This window comes from Oncorhynchus gorbuscha, linkage group LG19 (genome assembly GCF_021184085.1).
Source record: "Oncorhynchus gorbuscha isolate QuinsamMale2020 ecotype Even-year linkage group LG19, OgorEven_v1.0, whole genome shotgun sequence".
NCBI lineage: Eukaryota > Metazoa > Chordata > Actinopteri > Salmoniformes > Salmonidae > Oncorhynchus > Oncorhynchus gorbuscha.
The window spans coordinates 15,247,132-15,267,744 of record NC_060191.1 but is presented as its reverse complement, the minus strand read 5'-3'; the positions used below and the strand labels follow the sequence as shown (position 1 = coordinate 15,267,744).

General features: G+C 45.9%; 1 long non-coding RNA gene across 1 annotated transcript in view; it reads left to right on the top strand.

Moving 5' to 3' along the window:
- Positions 1–267: 267 nt before the first annotated feature.
- Positions 268–20,613, top strand: part of LOC124005244 — a 33,863-nt gene continuing 13,517 nt past the window's right edge. The window contains exon 1 of the long non-coding RNA XR_006833592.1: positions 268–384. This is a non-coding gene — a long non-coding RNA (uncharacterized LOC124005244). The remainder of the gene's footprint in view (positions 385–20,613) is intronic.

The window sequence follows — 20,613 nt, the reverse complement described above, 5'->3', positions numbered from 1 at the left end:
TACGTGGAAAACGAATAACTGGTAGAGCGTCTGGATGTCATTGTCTCTGAGATATTGCTGCTGAGTGAATTCAAAGAGCCTGAAGCAGAGCTAAGCTGAGCCACGAGCTCTGATCGCAGCCTGATAACCACAGGACAGATCAATAAGTGTGTTGTAAAGGTTAACTGCTGTTATGTTGTACATTGTTATTGGACTACGTGTGTCACGGTGAATGATACTGACACCCTTTCTCCTCTTCCTGTTTACTGCTGCAGGTTGGGCTGAAGTGGAGGAGGGCCATAGACGAGGGTCAAGTGTGGAAGGGTTGAACCTGTCACCTTCTGAGCCAGTCACCATCCCCAAGACCCTAATGTGATTCCTCATAGCTTCAGCTCATGAATTCAGGTTGGTAGGGCTACAGTGGAATGTATCCTTGTCTTTATTGTTTAACTAAAATATCAATCAAGCTATTAATTACATCATCAACATCTATTGCCGCTGACCAAAGTGGATGCTACAGTATTTTGTGAAATATAGTACGCTCCTCTGTCACGGCTTTCTTCCTGTGAAGGAGAGGCGGACCAAAACGCAGCATGGTTAGAGTTCATGTTAATTTAATAAGGTAACACAAACAGGAACAGGATACAAAACAATAAACGTGAAAACCGAAACAGTCCTAACTGGTGCATAAAACACAAAGACAGGAAACAATCACCCACAAAATACCCAAAGAATATGGCTGCCTAAATATGGTTCCCAATCAGAGACAACAATAAACACCTGCCTCTGATTGAGAACCAATCTAGGCAACCATAGACTTATCTAGACACCTAAACTGAACACAACCCCATAAATCTACAAAAACCCCTAGACAAGACTAAACTCAAATCACCCATATCACACCCTGACCTAACCAAAATAATAAAGAAAGCAAAGATAACTAAGGCCAGGGCGTGACAGTACCCCCCCACCAAAGGTGCGGACTCCCGGCCGCACACCTAAACCCATAGGGGAGGGTTTGGGTGGGCGTCTGTCCACGGCTCTGGCTCTGGCACGGTACGTGGACCCCACTCCACCATAGTCTTAGTCCGCTTTTTTAGCGTCCTTTGAGTGGCGACCCTCGCCGCCGACCTTGGCCTAGTAACCCTAACAAAGGGCCCACCTGGACTGAGGGGTGCCTCATTACTGGGGAAGCTCAGGACCGAGGGGTAGCTCAGGACCGAGGGGTAGCTCAGGACTAAGAGGTAGCTCAGGCAGATTGACGACTCTGGCGGATCCTGGCTGACTGGTGGATCCTGGCTGACTGGCGGCTCTGGCGGATCCTGGCTGAATGGCGGCTCTGGAAGATCCTGGCTGACTGGCGGCTCTAGCGGATCCTGGCTGACTGGCGGCTCTGGCGGATCCTGGCTGACTGGCAGTTCTGGCGGATCCTGGCTGAATGGCGGCTCTGGCAGATCCTGGCTGAATGGAGGATCTGGCGGATCCTGGCTGACTGGCGGCTCTGGCGGAACCTGGCTGACTGGCGGCTCTGGCGGATCCTGGCTGACTGGCGGCTCTGGCGGATCCTGGCTGACTGGCAGCTCTGGCGGATCCTGGCTGACTGGCGGATCCTGGCTGACTGGCGGCTCTGGCGGATCCTGGCTGAATGGCGGCTCTGGCGGATCCTGGCTGACCGGCAGCTCTGCGGATCCTGGCTGACCGGTGGCTCTGGCGGATCCTGGCTGACTGGAGGATCCTGGCTGACTGGCGGCTCTGGCGGCTCCATGCTGACTGGCGGCTCTGGCGGCTCCATGCTGACTGGCGGCTCTGGCGGCTCATGACAGACGGGAGACTCTGGCGGCTCATGACAGACGGGAGACTCTGGCGGCTCATGACAGACTGGAGACTCTGGCGGCTCTGGACAGATGGGAGACTCTGGTGGCTCTGGACAGATGGGAGACTCTGGCGGCTCTGGACAGACGGGAGACTCTGGCGGCTCTGGACAGACGGGAGACTCTGGCGGCTCTGGACAGACGGGAGACTCTGGCGGCTCTGGACAGACGGGAGACTCTGGCGGCTCTGGACAGACGGGAGACTCTGGCGGCTCTGGACAGACGGGAGACTCTGGCGGCTCTGGACAGACGGGAGACTCTGGCGGCTCTGGACAGACGGGAGACTCTGGCGGCTCATGACAGACGGGAGACTCTGGCGGCTCTGGACAGACGGGAGACTCTGGCGGCTCTGGACAGACGGGAGATTCTGGCGGTTCTGGACAGACTGGAGATTCTGGCGGTTCTGGACAGACTGGAGACTCTGGTGGCTCTGGACAGATGGGAGACTCTGGTGGCTCTGGACAGATGGGAGACTCTGGCGGCTCTGGACAGACGGGAGACTCTGGCGGCTCTGGACAGACGGGAGACTCTGGCGGCTCTGGACAGACGGGAGACTCTGGCGGCTCTGGACAGACGGGAGACTCTGGCGGCTCTGGACAGACGGGAGACTATGGCGGCTCTGGACAGACGGGAGACTCTGGTGGCTCTGGACAGACGGGAGACTCTGGCGGCTCTGGACAGACGGGAGACTCTGGCGGTTCTGGACAGACTGGAGACTCTGGCGGCTCTGGACAGATGGGAGACGCTGGTGGCTCTGGACAGACGGGCAGCTCCGGCAACGCTGGAGAGGAGGAAGACTCTGGCAGCGCTGGACAGAGGAGCTCTGGCGCCTCTGGACTGAGGGGTGGAAGCTCTGGCAGCGCCGGACAGGCGGGAGACTCCGGCTGCGCTGGAAAGGAGGAAGGCTCTGGCAGCGCTGGACAGGCGACGTGCACTGTAGGCCTGGTGCGTGTTACTGGCACTGGTGGTACTGGGCCGAGGACACGCACCTCAGGGCGAGTGGGGGGAGCTGCCACCGGAGGGCTGATGCGTGGAGGTGGTACTGGATAGACCGGACCGTGCAGGCGCACTGGAGCTCTTGAGCACTGAGCCTGCCCAACCTTACCTGGTTGAATGCTCCCGGTCGCCCTGCCAGTGCGGCGAGGTGAAATAGCCCGCACTGGGCTGTGCAGGCGAACCGGGGACACCATGCGTAAGGCTGGTGCCATGTACGCTGGCCCAAGGAGACGCACTGGAGACCAGATGCGTAGAGCCGGCTTCATGGCACCTGACTCGATGCCCACTCTAGCCCGACCGATACGAGGAGCTGGTATGTACCGCACCGGGCTATGCACCCGCTCTGGGGACACCGTGCGCTCCACAGCATAACACTGTGCCTGCCCGGTCTCTCTCGCCCTCCGGTAAGCACAGGAAGTTGGCGCAGGTCTCTTACCTGGCTTCGCCACACTTCCTGTGTGCCCCCCCAATAATTTTTTGGGGTTGACTCTCGGGCTTCCATCCACGCCGCCGTGCTGCCTTCTCATACCAGCGCCTCTCCGCCTTCGCTGTCTCCAGCTCTTCCTTGGGGCGGCGATAATCCTCCATGTCCATTCCTCCTTGCGCTGCTCCTGCTGCCGCTTCTCCTGCTGCACCTTGGGGAGGCGACACTCCCCTGGCTTTGCCCAGGGTCCTCTCCCATCAAGGATTACTTCCCAAGTCCAGAAGTCCTGATTGCGCTGCTCCTGCTGGCGCTGCCTGTCACCACACCGCTTGGTCCTGTTGTGGTGGGTGATTCTGTCACAGCTTTCTTCCTGTGAAGGAGTGTTGGACCAAAACACAGCATGGTTAGAGTTCATGTTAATTTAATAAGGTAACTCAAACATGAACAGGATACAAAACAATAAACGTGAAAACTGAAACAGTCCTAACTGGTGCATAAAACACAAAGACAGGAAACAATCACCCACAAAATGCCCAAAGAATATGGCTGCCTAAATATGGTTCCCAATCAGAGACAACAATAAACACCTGCCTCTGATTGAGAACCAATCTAGGCAACCATAGACTTATCTAGACACCTAAACTGAACACAACCCCAAAAATCTACAAAAACCCCTAGACAAGACTAAACTCAAATCACCCATATCACACCCTGGCCTAAACAAAATAATAAAGAAAACAAAAATAACTAAGGCCAGGGGGCGTGACATCCTTTCTCTAAATGCCATAGAGGAACAGTCATGGTATTAACATACAGTATATGGGAATGAGCAATTAACAGCTTGTGCTGTACTGTCGCTACTTTGCTGCTTGTTGATGACTATGTCTCTTGTTGCTGAGGTGCGTTAACTTGCCGGTCCTCAAGGATTATCACTGCTACCAAATTACATAACTGAACTAATGAGTTACATACTCACACAGATTCTACTGTATTCCCAACAGGCCTCAGTCACTGCCTGAGTAAAATACCCCAGTGCTCCCCGAGGTACCATAACATAACACATCCCTTCCTTCCTGTCTCTCTGTGGAAAGAAGGTAGGAGGCTACAGGGGAAACTGGGAAACTGGGAATTAAGGGAATTAAGACTGAATGGAGTGGTTCTTTTTACCTGAAAGGCTGTGCTGAATGAATGGTACACTTTAATAGTTTTCAGTGGGATGTTTAATTTTAGCCTCGTTAAACTGAATGCTATGCTCACCATTGTTCCACTTGGCATTCAGTCTGGCGTACCAGTCTAGTTTTATTAGAGGGTTGATAGGGAGCAAGTGTCTGCTTACTGTACTGTACTGTAGCCTACACTATTGTTCCTGATGTACTTCATGTAAAGTAAGGCAACAGCTGCTTGTGGTGAACATTTCTAAAACATCATTCATTGAATAAAGGTTTTTCTCTACATTATTTTTCTCCTGGATGGTAGACCAAATATTATTTTACCCCTCCAACACTAAACAGCATGACTGTTGACATTGTGATACGACTGAAACTGAGACCAAACACGCACTTGCTGTAGAATAACACTTAACTGGTGGTTTGCACCACTCCTCTCACAGAGCACAAAATTGAGGTTGTGGTGTCATTTGTATTCACGGCAATATTGCTCTGCAAATAACAGTCTGGCTTGTTTAAAGTTTCATGTTCAAGATGCATGTAATTTCTCAACCTTCCACCTCGTTCATTTTTTATGAACACGGCTTCATACGTAGATCTGTAGAGCAAAAACCCAACTAGCTCACAGATTTATACCAGATAAGATTAACAACTAAATAGTGTTGGTTTTATTTCCCTTGAATAGGCTTTAGGGAGGCATTAACTCAAACATGAAAGCTGCTAGTTTCCGCACAGTGCATTTAAATATTAGTCATGGCTGTTCACTGAGGTCTAAGTTATGACCTGTTGTATTTATACCATGTGACACTGCAAATGGAGACTCCTCAAACATGAGGTTTTGAGATGATTACATTTGTCTAGGAATGTAGTCTACTACACGAGGGGAAGAGAAGAGAAGAGCAAGCCTGTAAGCCTGCCCAGGGAGCCTGCCCATGCAACCATGTCTGACAAAAACACTCATTAGATTCCATACCACTCTACAATAAGGTACCCTTATACACTTCATTCCTTAACATTATACAAGATCCCGCAACACTTTACATTAAGGTACCCTTTTCAACCCTATGGGTAAAGAGTTTATAGCCAGTTAAGTATACTTATTTATAATTCATTAATAAACAATATGACTTATGGAGTGATGTTATTTCTTCATAGTAGGAATTATCTAGAATCCAATAGAATATCATAGGATCCAATTCAATGGATATCATCTGTAATACAATCAAATACAACAATGATATAATCAAAAGTTTCAACCGTTGAAATTCTATATCCAGCTAGAAATCCACTTCTAATAGAACTGGAACAGCTTTGCTGGAGGGGACAGATCTTCAACAATATTTATTATGTTACAATGGGCTTAGCCCCCTAATTAATGAATGTTAATTCCCTTATGGATGTCAACTGTTTATTATTTCTCCCACCAAATGACCATCTACACTGGGTTTGTTATCTTTCTAACTACTACTGTATACTACCTCTAGTCTTTATAATGAGCCTTTTAAAAGACACTTACCTCCGGATGCTAATTGTTTTTGTTTGATTTTGGTGACACTTTATCAGGGACCGCTGGTTAATTAATAGCAATTATACATTAACTATTAAGAAGGCACCTTGTTAATTAATAGCCTCAGATGCAATTAAATTACTGATGTACATACTAATTTGGCAACCAACTTTCCTTAATCCTGTGTAATTTCAAAGGGATTTCCAGAAACAGGAAAAGTGATTCTATTATTATAGCCGCAGTAGCTACTATAGGTGTTAATTAAGACAGTAACTAGAGGGAGCATCTAACAAGGAGGGTAAGGGCAGGCTGGATGGAGCATCTAGTGGGGAGGGGGCTGGAAAATCTAGTGGGGATGGGGCTGGATAATCTAGTGGGGAGGGAGCTGGAGAATCTATTGGGGAGGGGGCTGGAACATCTAGTGGGGAGGGGGCTGGAGAATCTAGTGGGGAGGGAGCTGGAAAATCTAGTGGGGAGGGGGCTGGAGAATCTAGTGGGGAGGGGGCTGGAACATCTAGTCAGGAGGGGGATGGACCATCTAGTGGGGAGGGGGCTGAAGAATCTAGTGGGGAGGGGGCTGGAACATCTAGTGGGGAGGGGGCTGGAGGATCTAGTGGGGAGGGGGCTGGAGAATCTAGTGGGGAGGGGGCTGGAGGATCTAGTGGGGAGGGGGCTGGAACATCTAGTGGGGAGAGGGCTGGATAATCTAGTGGGGAGAGGGCTGTTTTAATCTAGTGGGGAGGGGGCTGGATCATCTAGTGGGGAGGGGGCTGGAGGTTCTAGTGGGGAGGGGGCTGGAACATCTAGTGGGGAGGGGGCTAGGACATCTAGCGGGGAGGGGGCTGGAACATCTAGTGGGGATGGGGCGGGAGAATCTAGTGGGGAGGTGGTTGGAGCATCTAGTGGAGAGGGGTTGGGACATCTAGTGGGGAGTGGTTGGAGCATCTAGTGGGGAGGGGTTGGAATATCTAGTGGAGGGGTTGGGAAAATCTAGTGGGGAGGGGTTGGAATGTCTAGTAGGGAGGGGTTGGGGCATCTAGTGGGGAGAAGGGTTGGAACATCTAGTGGGAAGGGGTTGGAACATCTAGTGGGAAGGGGTTGGAACATCTAGTGGGAAGGGGTTGGAACATCTAGTGGGGAGAGGGGTTGGAATATCTAGTGGGGAGTGGTTGGAATATCTAGTGGGGAGAGGGGTTGGAATATCTAGTGGAGAGGGGTTGGAATATCTAGTGGGGAGGGGTTGGAATATCTAGTGGGGAGGGGTTGGAATATCTAGTGGGGAGAGGGGTTGGAATATCTAGTGGAGAGGGGTTGGAATATCTAGTGGGGAGGGGTTGGATTATCTAGTGGGGAGGGGTTGGAATATCTAGTGGGGAGAGGGGTTGGAACATCTAGTGGGGAGGGGTGTGAACATCTAGTGGGGAGGGTTTGGGGTGGTTTGTGGGGAGGGGGCTGGAACATCTAGTGGGGAGGGGTTGGAGCAGTTATTGGGGAGGGGGCTGGGGACTATGGGCTGATCGGAGACATTCCTCATTCCTCACTAATGTTTTCTTTTATAGCTGTATTTGAGATTTTCAAGACCAAAACATGTCTTTATCAATCATGTTAAGACGTGTAGGTGTGTAATACAATGGACAGCAGTTACAAGTAAACATCTCACAATAGGAAAGTGGGATCTTAAAATTCTTGGTCCCCTAGATTACTGTACACTGCTCACCCTCTTAATTCCACCAAACATTGTAAGCAACTCTTTCCTTCAAACTATTTTGTAGACAATCAAATGCATATGCATGCACATAATCATCCACCCAGAGTAATATTGTTCCTGTTCATTCAAGCCTTCATTAGACACATACAAGAGGAGCTCTTGTGACCTCGGTGGCACCTTTGGTCCCATCCTAAACATTTTGGAAGAGAAATGCATTTCAGAAGGGAATATGATAGTCAACATGGACGTTGTCTGGTTATGTTAATAATAAATCCAATTATGCATTTAGCTATAGTGTAATGTCTGAGAACCTAACAAGGACCGGTGCCAATGGGGTCTACCACTGTGGAGTGGTAGACTCACAAATACTACACTACAATCAGTAGATTGGATGTTCAGGGATGATCAAGGATTGTTATTGGCACACCTTTTACACTTACCTGTTTTCAATGACCTGCCCCGAAACTATCTGTATGGCATTGTATTTGACAACTAACCTCAATAACAGTGCAAATGCAATCATTATGAGCCACTAATACTTGGCAGACTGTTGTTTAAGTGATATTTCACATGGATATGTTCTGTTTCGCTGCATTACAAATAAGCATAGCAGCTCTCCAACTCCTGATCAATGTGATTTTGACTTTAGTCAGAGTACATGAAGCTCTTTCTAAATTAACCAACTGTCAGCGTCCACACTAATTAATGTTTACTAAACTTGAAAGTGCATAGGCTACACTGAGACCCATAATTACAAATATGCCTTAAACAGCAATTTGTTTCTTGGTTGACAGAGAAAACAAAAAGTTGGTCTTAAAATGAGCACACAAAGCTCACAAACATATGTATTTCAAACTATTTCAAGCCCGTTTTGATCCCTCAAGACATCCTATCAGTAACATGTCCCTGATCGGTGAAGAAACTACGAAACACAGTCAACCCAGCAATTAGTGCAAATTAACAGACATTTTTAAGAAATTATTTGCTTAGAAAATGGCTGCTTTGTAGTTCAAACAAATTCCACTTTGGCCTTGGAGTGGGAGTTTTTCCAGCAAATGCTTAAATTCTAAAATAAGTACTGCAATCTTCTGGCACAGACGTACTGTAATGCTTTAAAAACAATTTAGCAACTGTCATCGCTGTAATTACAGTAACTAATTACCATCCTAGGCAAACAAATAGCTTAACATAATATGCAGGCCCAATCAATTTTGAATAAATGCAAATTCCAAAAGCAAAAAAAAAGAAGCATTTTGGCAAACCTGAAAGGGAATACAGGGAAATAATACACTTTGTTTTATCCACACATAATTCCCAGGGAATATCATATCATGAATATTTGCATTCAGTTCTTATCAGTACATTTGCATTTGCCTCTTATCAGTCGGCAAGCCAGGCACAGCCAGATAGGGAGAGCTGCCTCCACGCAATACACACATTTCTAATGAGTCACGTCCCAGCCTGATATCATTTTGGCTAGAACTTTATCACCAAAACGAGGAGGTCATTTTTTCGTGGAGTTGGCTCATCTTGCAACTGTCTTTTGAGTTTTTTTTATTTTTTGATGTGATTCAACTGAGATTCATTTTTTAAAGCCCAACAAAAAGGATTATTTTCTCTCTTCCCCCAACTGCAACAGCTCATATCAGTGGCACGTATGCCTGCAATGATTATCACTGTGTCATAAAATGTTTCAGTTTTATCCGAGTATTATTTTATTTGCCACAGCATCCCCCCTCTGAACAGACAGAGCTCATCTGCATGAAGAGAACAGCACCATTTGAAGCAGCAGCAGCTGTGTCGACAGGCAGGCCAGGCGACAGGCTACATACACAGACAGCTCCAACTTCCCATTTCATTTACTATATATATGCAACGGTTTCCGCAGGGAACATTTTAAGTAATTGTTTGATAGCGTTTTTGAAAAAGGTATTCCACAATAACAATTTCATGGTGCATTGCAGAGTATAATTATAAATGTGTATTTTCTCCTGAACGGCCGAGTCGAGGAAACACTGCAGGTCAAGTAAAGGATCCTAGTCAAATGGTCGTCTCATTAGTCCAATCTGCTTCTTCCTGCAAATTATTTTTTCACTCTCTCAACTACTCTGGATTGTCCCACACTGCGTGTATAAGTGATATGAATAATGATTTTCGTTGTAAAATGTTGTTCGTGCAAATATGTTTTGCATTAATTACAATGTTGATGTGACAAAATGTTAAACATTCTTTTGATGTAACGTAATCATGCATTAATATGCAGCATGCTCTGTTTTCTTAATGCTTTCTGACAGTTCACAGATTTTTATTCAGTGTTAGTTTTGCATGGAATTAAAATGGCACAGAGGGGGGAAATAAATAAAGACAACAGAATAATTCAGATACACCAGACATGTCATCAGTATTGAGATAGACACACTGTAAATAATTAAAGTCAATAGTTAATTCTTTAAGCTAATATAAATGTACATCATAAATAGCCAATGAAAGGGACAATGGCAGATATTTTGACCCTCCGTGTTACACACAATGCAACTGTGATTGCATTGGTTTTAGTGTGGGTATAAGGTACAATACAGTACAGTACAACACACAGTACAGTACAATGCACAGTACAGTACAATACACAGTACAGTACAGTACACAACACAGTACAGTACAATACACAGTACAGTACAATACAGTACAGTCCAATACACAGTACAGTCCAATACAGAGTACAGTACAATACAGTACAGTCCAATACACAGTACAGTCCGATACAGCACAGTCCAATACACAGTACAATCCAATACACAGTACAGTCCAATACACAGTACAGTACAATACAGTACAGTCCAATACACAGTACAGTACAGTCCAATACACAGTACAGTACAGTCCAATACACAATACAGTCCAATACACAGTACAGTACAGTCCAATACACAGGACAGTACAAGACAATACAGTCCAATACACAGTACAGTACAATACACAATACAGTCCAATACACAGTACAGCACAATACACAGTACAGCACAATACACAGTACAGTCAAATACACAGTACAGTACAATACAGTATAGTCCAATACACAGTACAGTCCAATACAGAGTACAGTACAATACAGTACAGTCCAATACACAGTACAGTCCAATACACAGTACAGTCCAATACAGCACAGTCCAATACACAGTACAGTCCAATACACAGGACAGTACAAGACAATACAGTCCAATACACAGTACAGTACAATACACAATACAGTCCAATACACAGTACAGCACAATACACAGTACAGTCCAATACAGAGTACAGTACAATACAATACAGTCCAATACACAGTACAGTACAATACAGTACAGTCCAATACAATACAGTCCAATACACAGTACAGTACAGTCCAATACACAGTACAGTACAATACAGTATAGTCCAATACACAGTACAGTCCAATACAGAGTACAGTACAATACAGTACAGTCCAATACACAGTACAGTCCAATACACAGTACAGTACAATACACGGTACAGTACAAGACAATACAGTCCAATACACAGTGCAGTCCAATGCACAGTACAGTACAATACAGTACAGTCCAATACACAGTACAGTACAGTCCAATACACAGTACAGTCCAATGCACAGTACAGTACAATACAGTACAGTCCAATACACAATACAGTACAGTACAATACACAGTACAGTACAGTACAGTACAGTACAGTACAATACACAGTACAGTACAATACACAGTACAGTACAGTACAATACAGTACAGTCCAATACACAGTACAGTACAATACATAGTACAGTACAATACACAGTACAGTACAATACAGTACAATACACATTACAGTTCAATACACAGTACAGTACAATACAGTACAGTCCAATACACAATACAGTACAGTACAATACACAGTACAGTACAGTACAGTACAATACACAGTACAGTACAGTACAATACAGTACAGTCCAATACACAGTACAGTACAATACATAGTACAGTACAATACACAGTACAGTACAATACACAGTACAGTACAGTACAGTACAATACACAGTACAGTACAATACACAGTACAGTACAGTACAATACAGTACAGTCCAATACACAGTACAGTACAATACATAGTACAGTACAATACACAGTACAGTACAGTACATGCAGACGCCCATGCAGAAAACAATAGACAGGTGCAAAACACCAAAAAAGAGACGTCCCATATTCTCTAAGGCTTCCTTGGTTAGGGACTTTATCTCAGGAGAATAAACTGGGAGGGAATGTGAGGATGAATGTATATCTCCAACTATTTGCCAGCCCAGAGAAATCTTTATTCCTATGTAAAACTGGATGGTTTTGGAGGTTGGACCCCTCTCTGTGTGCTGTATGGCTGCTGCAGCTTGGTAGAGGGCAGCCAGCCGGCTTCACCGCAAGTATTTCCTTTAAATCTTATCTCACCCTTTGTTTAAACAGAGGAGCAAAGACATTACACTTTGCCAGCCCATGAACACATTGAGGCTCCATTCTGTTGTATTTCTGCAAGGATATTGTCTCAACATTACAAGGAAAATTAAGGGATTGAGGTGCAATTTGTGCTTGCAATATGTATAACAAGCACAATATTTTGTATATAAAGTAGGACTGACGGCTGGACGAACAGACAGATGAACAGATAGACAGAAGTAAAGTCAGGCTGGTTGGTAGTTGTCTCCATGTGCCCCTTCTCCCAGGCTTCTCCAGGCTTGTCCTAGGCTTCTCCCAGGCTTCTCCCAGGCTTCTCCAGGCTTCTCCTAGGCTTCTCCAGGCTTCTCCCAGGCTTCTCCAGGCTTCTCCTAAGCTTCTCCAGGCTTCTCCGGGCTTCTCCTAGTCTTCTTCCAGGCTTCTCCCAGGCTTCTCCTAGGCTTCTCCCAGGCTTCTTCTAGGCTTCTCCCAGGCTTCTCCTAGTCTTCTTCCAGGCTTTTCTCAGGCTTCTCCCAGGCTTTTCCAGGCTTCTCATAGGCTTCTCCCAGGCTTCTTCTAGGCTTCTCCCAGGCTTCTCCCAGGCTTCTTCTAGGCTTCTCCCAGGCTTCTTCCAGGCTTCTCCTAGGCTTCTCCCAGGCTTCTTCCAGGTTCTCCCATGCTTCTCCCAGGCTTCTTCCAAGCCTGCCAAGTTGTGCCAGGAGCTTAGTGCTCTATGGAGTAGTCCAACAGCACACCACACCATACCCTGCTCTGGTCTCCCTCACACTGTTTTTCAGCAGGCTGCCTCTGCCTGCCACTAACCCCATCAGCCAACAGTCCACAGGCTTGCTGTGTGTCTCTGTCTGTATCTGCCTCTCTCTCTCTCTCTCTGCCAGTCCTATCTAGGTATACATCTACCAGTCTCTCCCACCTTTCCCCAGTCTCTCTCTTACCCTTTTCTTTCTTTTTATCTCCCTCTCTGCCTTCCCTCTCTATCTCTCTCCCATTATCTCTCCCCTCTTTCCATCTCTCTCCCCTCCTCTCTCTCACTATCTCTCTGTCCATACACCAGCATTGGGCCCAGAGTCAGGTTCTTGGTACATGTGAGGTCGATGCATTAGTGCCCCATTCTTCCCCCTCTCTCAGAGGGTGTCCGTTGTCTGCTCCGACTTCTACAACTGGTGAGCTGCCATCGAACCAAAACACTGTTAATCACAAACTCATGAGCGACTAAAGGCCTCACAAATGAGCACAGAGATGGTGTTTGCTGAGCACGGATATGGGGTCCTTCCAAGGCAACAGAGCAGCAGGCCAGTCTTTGTCTGTGGATCTGGGGCCTCATTCTGTTTGGCTGCCTTTGGGGCCAGTGGGGACGGGATAGAGAGTCTTTGAACACAGCATTTGCAGCTTTTGAAAATAAGCTTGTGGGTGATGGAGATGTTGCTCAGGCGTAATGGATGGAGACTGAGATTAAACTGAACCTCTGTCTATTTTTAAACAGTTGATACTGTTAGGAGTAGCAGAGATGTATTTAGATGGAATAGGCTGTTGCTGTGGTGGAAAGCTACAGTTCTGTATTAACCAATGCGAAAGTGACTTCAGAGGTCTGTTGATTCAGTAATTTAGTGCCATCAAATTCAACTATTATCTGTATGATCTTTGGCTTTCACGCAAACATCCACATACACATGCACACACACACACACACACACACACACACACACACACACACACACACACACACACACACACACACACACACACACACACACACACACACACACACACACACACACACACACACACACACACACACACACACACACACACACACACACACACACACGAACACGATCACACACTGAAAATGGACTGTTTAGAGCGGGTGAAAAAGCATATGATGGAAGACAGAGTCTGGGCTGGGTGGAGTAGTACTGATTAAGTGATTGGGAGCATTCTGTTACTGAAATGCTCTCTGCAATCCTGACGATAACATCATCTTTGGCTTTATCTCTGTTCTTGAACTAATTTTAAACATTCCCCTCTGCTCTCTCTTCATTACATACTGGCATCCACTTTCATTACTGGACTTATCTCATACATCCTTCCTCTCTGTCACTCTGTTTATTGTGTGGCAGGGGTTCGAAGATTAGCTGTTCCCACACACTCCTAACACCCTTTTATAATGAAGGCTAGCTCCCATCCAGCTGCATTGCACGCCGGTGCACTGCAGTGTGCAGGCCACTGCAGTGCTAGGAAGGAACTAAAGATGTATCTATAGTTGAGGTAAATTAATTAGGCTATCTGTGGAAAGATGGACCCCGAAAACAGGTGCATTTAATCTGGCATTTTTTATTTAATATCTAATCCCATGGAAAATACCATGTGTGCTGCCCATATAATAGTATATCATCCCAGTAGATTCTTTGCATATACAGTGCATTCAGGAAGTATTCAGACCCCCCCAGCCCTTTTTCCACATGTTGTGACTTTACAGCCGTATTCTTAAATGTATAAAATAATTGTTTTTCCTCATCAATCTACATCAATCATCAATCTAATGACAAAGCGAAAACAGGTTTTTAGAAATGTTTGTTAATTTATTAAAAATAAAAAACAGAAATACCTTATTTACACAAGTATTCAGACCCTTTGCTATGAGACTCGAAATTGAGCTCAGGTGCCTCCTGTTTCCATTGATCATCCGTGAGATGTTTCTACAACTTGATTGGAGTCCACCTGCTGTAATTTCAATTGATTGGACATGATTTGGAAAGGCACACACCTGTCTGTATTAGGTCCCACAGTTGACAGTGCACGTCAGAGCAAAAATCAAGCCATGAGGTCGAAGGAATTGTCCATGGAGCTCCAAGACAGGATTGTGTCGAGGCACAGATCTGGGGAAGGGTACTAAAAAATGTCTGCAGTATTGAAGGTCCACAAGAACACAATGGCCATTTGGAACCACCAAGATTCTTCTTAGAGCTGGCTGCCCGGCCTAATTGAGCAATCGGAGCAGAAGGACCATGGTCAGGGAGGTGACTCTGGGAGCTCCAGAGTTCCTCTGTGGCGATGGGAGAACCTTCCAGAAGGACAATCATCTCTGCAGCACTTCACCAATCAGGCCTTACTGGTAGAGTGGCCAGACGAAAGCCACTCCTCAGTAAAAGGCACATGACAGGCCGCTTGGAGTTTGCCAAAAGGCACCTAAAGGACTCTCAGACCATGTGAAACAACATTATTTAGTCTGATGAAACCAAGATTGAACTCTTTGGCCTGAAAGCCAAGCGTCACGTCTGGAGGAAACCTGGCACTAACCCTACCGTGAAGCATGGTGGTGGCAGCATCATGCTGTGGGGATGTTTTTCAGCAACAGGGGCTGGGAGACTAGTCAGGATTGAGGGAAAGATGAACGGAGCAAAGTACAGAGAGATCCTTGATGAAAACCTGCTCTAGAGCACTCCGGACCTCAGACTGGGGTAAAGCTTCACCTTCCAACAGGACAAGGACCCTAAGTACACAGCCAAGATAACGCAGGAGTGGCTTTGGGAAGCCTCTGAATGTCCTTGAGTGGCCCAGCCAGAGCCCGGATATGAACCCGATCGAACATCTCTGGAGAGACCTGAAAATAGCTGTGCTGTGACACTCCTCATCCAACCTGACAGAGCTTCAGAGGATATGCAGAGAAGAATGGGAGAAACTCACCAAATAGAGGTGTGTCAAGCTTATAGCGTCATACCCAAGAAGAATCAATGCTGTAATAGCTGCCAAAGGTGCTTCAACAAAGTACTGAGTAAAGGGTCTGAATACTTATGTACATTTGATATTTTATTATTTATTATTATAAAAAAATGTAAACCTGTTTTTGCTTTGTCATTACGGGGTATTGTGTGTAGTTTGATGAGGAAAAAAAACAATTGAATCCATTTTAGAATAAGGCTGCAACGTAACAGAATTTCGGAAAGTCAAGGGCTCTGAATACTTTCCGAATGCGCTGTAGGTGTCTGATGTTATTTGATTGTAAAGAAAAGTGTGCCTTGAATCAACTGAGAGTAGCCTTATTTGGCCCATTAGCCTTAAAAGGCTATTAGCCATATTAGCCTTATAAGCCCTGTTGGGCCTATTAGCATAATACTCCTATTAGCCCTGTTAGCCCTATTAGGCATATTAGCCTATTAACCATATAAGCCCTGTTAGCCCTATTAGGCCTATTAGCATATTAAGCATATTATCCCTGTTAGCCCTGTTAGGCCTGTTAGCCTATTAACCCTATTAGCCTACTAGCCCTGTTAGCCCTATTAACCCTGTTAGCCCTATTAACCCTGTTAGCTCTGTTAGCCCTGTTAGCCTATTAGCCCTGTTAGGCCTATTAACCCTGTTAGCCCAATTAGGACTATTATCCATGTTAGCCCTGTTAGCCCTATTATGACTATTATCCCTGTTAGCCCTATTAACCCTGTTAGCCCTGTTAGCCCTATTAACCCTGTTAGGACTATTAACCCTGTTAGCCCTGTTAGCCTTGTTAGCCCTATTAACCCTGTTAGCTCTGTTAGCCTTATTAGCCCTATTAACCCTGTTAGCTCTGTTAGCCTTATTAGCCCTATTAACCCTGTTAGCCCTGTTAGCCTTATTAGCCCTATTAACCCTGTTAGCCCTATTAACCCTGTTAGCCCTGTTAGCCCTGTTAGCCCTATTAACCCTGTTAGCCCTGTTAGCCCTATTAACCCTGTTAGGACTATTAACCCTGTTAGCCCTGTTAGCCTTGTTAGCCCTATTAACCCTGTTAGCTCTGTTAGCCTTATTAGCCCTATTAACCCTGTTAGCCCTGTTAGCCTTATTAGCCCTATTAACCCTGTTAGCCCTGTTAGGACTATTATCCCTGTTAACCCTATTACGACTATCATCCCTGTTAGGCCTGTTAGCCCTGTTAGCCCTATTAGCCCTATTAACCCTGTTAGCCCTATTAACCATGTTAACCCTGTTAGCCCTATTAACCCTGTTAGCCCTATTAGTCATATTAGTCCTATTAACCCTGTTAGCCCTATTAGTCCTATTAACCCTGTTAGCCCTATTAACCCTGTTAGCCCTATTACATTTACATTTACATTTAAGTCATTTAGCAGACGCTCTTATCCAGAGCGACTTACAAATTGGTGCATTCACCTTATGACATCCAGTGGGACAGTCACTTAACAATAGTGCATCTAAAACTTAGGGGGGTGGGGTGAGAGGGATTACTTAACCTATCCTAGGTATTCCTTAAAGAGGTGGGGTTTCAGGTGTCTCCGGAAGGTGGTGATTGACTCCGCTGTCCTGGCGTCGTGAGGGAGTTTGTTCCACCATTGGGGGGCCAGGGCAGCGAACAGTTTTGACTGGGCTGAGCGGGAGCTGTACTTCCTCAGTGGTAGGGAGGCGAGCAGGCCAGAGGTGGATGAACGCAGTGCCCTTGTTTGGGTGTAGGGCCTGATCAGAGCCTGGAGGTACTGAGGTGCCGTTCCCCTCACAGCTCCGTAGGCAAGCACCATGGTCTTGTAGCGGATGCGAGCTTCAACTGGAAGCCAGTGGAGAGAACGGAGGAGCGGGGTGACGTGAGAGAACTTGGGAAGGTTGAACATCAGACGGGCTGCGGCGTTCTGGATGAGTTGAAGGGGTTTAATGGCACAGGCAGGGAGCCCAGCCAACAGCGAGTTGCAGTAATCCAGACGGGAGATGACAAGTGCCTGGATTAGGACCTGAGCCGCTTCCTGTGTGAGGCAGGGTCGTACTCTGCGGATGTTGTAGAGCATGAACCTACAGGAACGGGCCACCGCCTTGATGTTAGTTGAGAACGACAGGGTGTTGTCCAGGATCACGCCAAGGTTCTTGGCGCTCTGGGAGGAGGACACAATGGAGTTGTCAACCGTGATGGCGAGATCATGGAACGGGCAGTCCTTCCCCGGGAGGAAGAGCAGCTCCGTCTTGCCGAGGTTCAGCTTGAGGTGGTGATCCGTCATCCACACTGATATGTCTGCCAGACATGCAGAGATGCGATTCGCCACCTGGTCATCAGAAGGGGTCCTATTAACCCTGTTAGCCCTATTAGGACTATTATCCCTGTTAGCCCTATTAACCCTGTTAGCCCTATTAGTCCTATTAACCCTGTTAACCCTGTTAGCCCTATTAGTCCTATTAACCCTGTTAGCCCTATTAGGACTATTATCCCTGTTAGCCCTATTAACCCTGTTAGCCCTATTAGTCCTATTAACCCTGTTAACCCTGTTAGCCCTATTAGTCCCATTAACCCTGTTAGCCCTATTAACCCTGTTAGCCCTATTAACCCTGTTAGCCCTGTTAGCCGTATTGGTCCTATTAACCCTATTAGGACTATCATCCCTGTTAGCCCTGTTAGCCCTGTTACCCCTATTAGGACTATTAACCCTGTTATCCCTGTTAGCCCTATTAGGACTATTATCCCTGTTAGGCCTGTTAGCCCTATTAGTCATATTAACCCTGTTAGCCCTATTAACCCTGTTAGCCCTATTAGCCCTATTAGTCCTATTAACCCTGTTAGCCCTATTAGGACTATTATCCCTGTTAGCCCTGTTAGTCATATTAACCCTGTTAGGACTATTAACCCTGTTATCCCTGTTAGCCCTATTAGTCCTATTAACCCTGTTAGCCCTATTAGTCCTATTAACCCTGTTAGCCCTATTAACCCTGTTAACCCTGTTAGCCCTATTAGTCCTATTAACCCTGTTAGCCCTATTAACCATGTTAACCCTGTTAGCCCTATTAGTCCTATTAGTCATATTAACCTTGTTAGCCCTATTAGTACTATTAACCCTGTTAACCCCGTTAGCCCTATTAACCCTGTTAGCCCTATTAGTCATATTAACCCTGTTAGCCCTATTAACCCTGTTAGCCCTATTAGTCCTATTAACCCTGTTAACCCTGTTAGCCCTATTAGGACTATTATCCCTGTTAGCCCTATTAACCCTGTTAGCCCTATTAGTCCCATTAATCCTGTTAACCATGTTAGCCCTATTAGTCTTATTAACCCTGTTAAGCCTGTTAGCCCTGTTAGCCCTATTAGGACTATTATCCCTGTTAGGCCTGTTACCTATTAGGACTATTATCCCTGTTAGGCCTGTTAGCCCTGTTAGACCTATTAGGACCAGTATCCCTGTTAGGACAATTAACCCTGTTAGCCCTATTAGTCCTATTAACCCTGTTAGGACTATTAACCCTGTTATCCCTATTAGTCCTATTTACCCTGTTAGCCCTATTAACCCTGCTAGCCCTATTAGTCCTATTAGCCCTATTAGTCCTATTAACCCTGTTAGCCCTATTAACCCTGTTAGCCCTGTTAGCCCTATTAGTCCTATTTACCCTGTTAGCCCTATTAACCCTGCAAGCCCTATTAGTCCTATTAGTCCTATTAGTCCTATTAACCCTGTTAACCCTATTAGCCCTATTAGTCCTATTAACCCTGTTAGCCCTATTAACCCTGTTAGCCCTATTAGGACTATTATCCCTGTTAGCCATATTAACCCTGTTAGCCCTATTAGTCCTATTAATCCTGTTAACCATGTTAGCCGTATTAGTCCTATTAACCCTGTTAGCCCTATTAACCCTGTTAGCCCTAGTAACCCTGTTAGCCTTATTAGTCCTATTAACCCTGTTAGGACTATTATCCCTGTTAACCCTGTTAGCCCTATTAGTCCTATTAACCCTGTTAGCCCTATTAGCCCTATTAACCCTGTTAGCCCTATTAACCCTGTTAGCCCTATTAACCCTGTTAGCCGTATTAGTCCTATTAACCCTGTTAGGACTATTATCCCTGTTAACCCTGTTAGCCCCATTAGTACTATTATCCCTGTTAGGCCTGTTAGACCTAGTAGGACTATTATCCCTGTTAGGCCTGTTAGCCCTGTTAGACCTATTAGGACAATTATCCCTGTTAGGCCTGTTAGCCCTATTAGGACTATTATCCCTGTTAGGCCTGTTAGCCCTATTAGGACTATTATCCCTATTAAGCCTGTTAGCCCTGTTAGCCATATTAGGACAATTATCCCTGTTAGGCCTGTTAGCCCTATTAGGACTATTATCCCTGTTAGGCCTGTTAGCCCTATTAGGACTATTATCCCTATTAAGCCTGTTAGCCCTGTTAGCCATATTAGGACAATTATCCCTGTTAGGCCTGTTAGCCCTATTAGGACTATTATCCCTGTTAGGCCTGTTAGCCATATTAGGACAATTATCCCTGTTAGGCCTGTTAGCCCTATTAGGACTATTATCCCTGTTAGGCCTGTTAGCCCTATTAGGACTATTATCCCTGTTAGGCCTGTTAGCCCTGTTAGACCTATTAGGACCAGTATCCCTGTTAGGCCTGTTATCCCTGTTACCCCTATTAGAACTATTATCCCTGTTAGGCCTGTTAGACCTGTTAGCCCTATTAGGACGATTATCCCTGTTAGGCCTGTTAGCCCTATTAGAACTATTATCCCTGTTAGGCCTGTTAGACCTGTTAGCCCTATTAGGACAATTATCCCT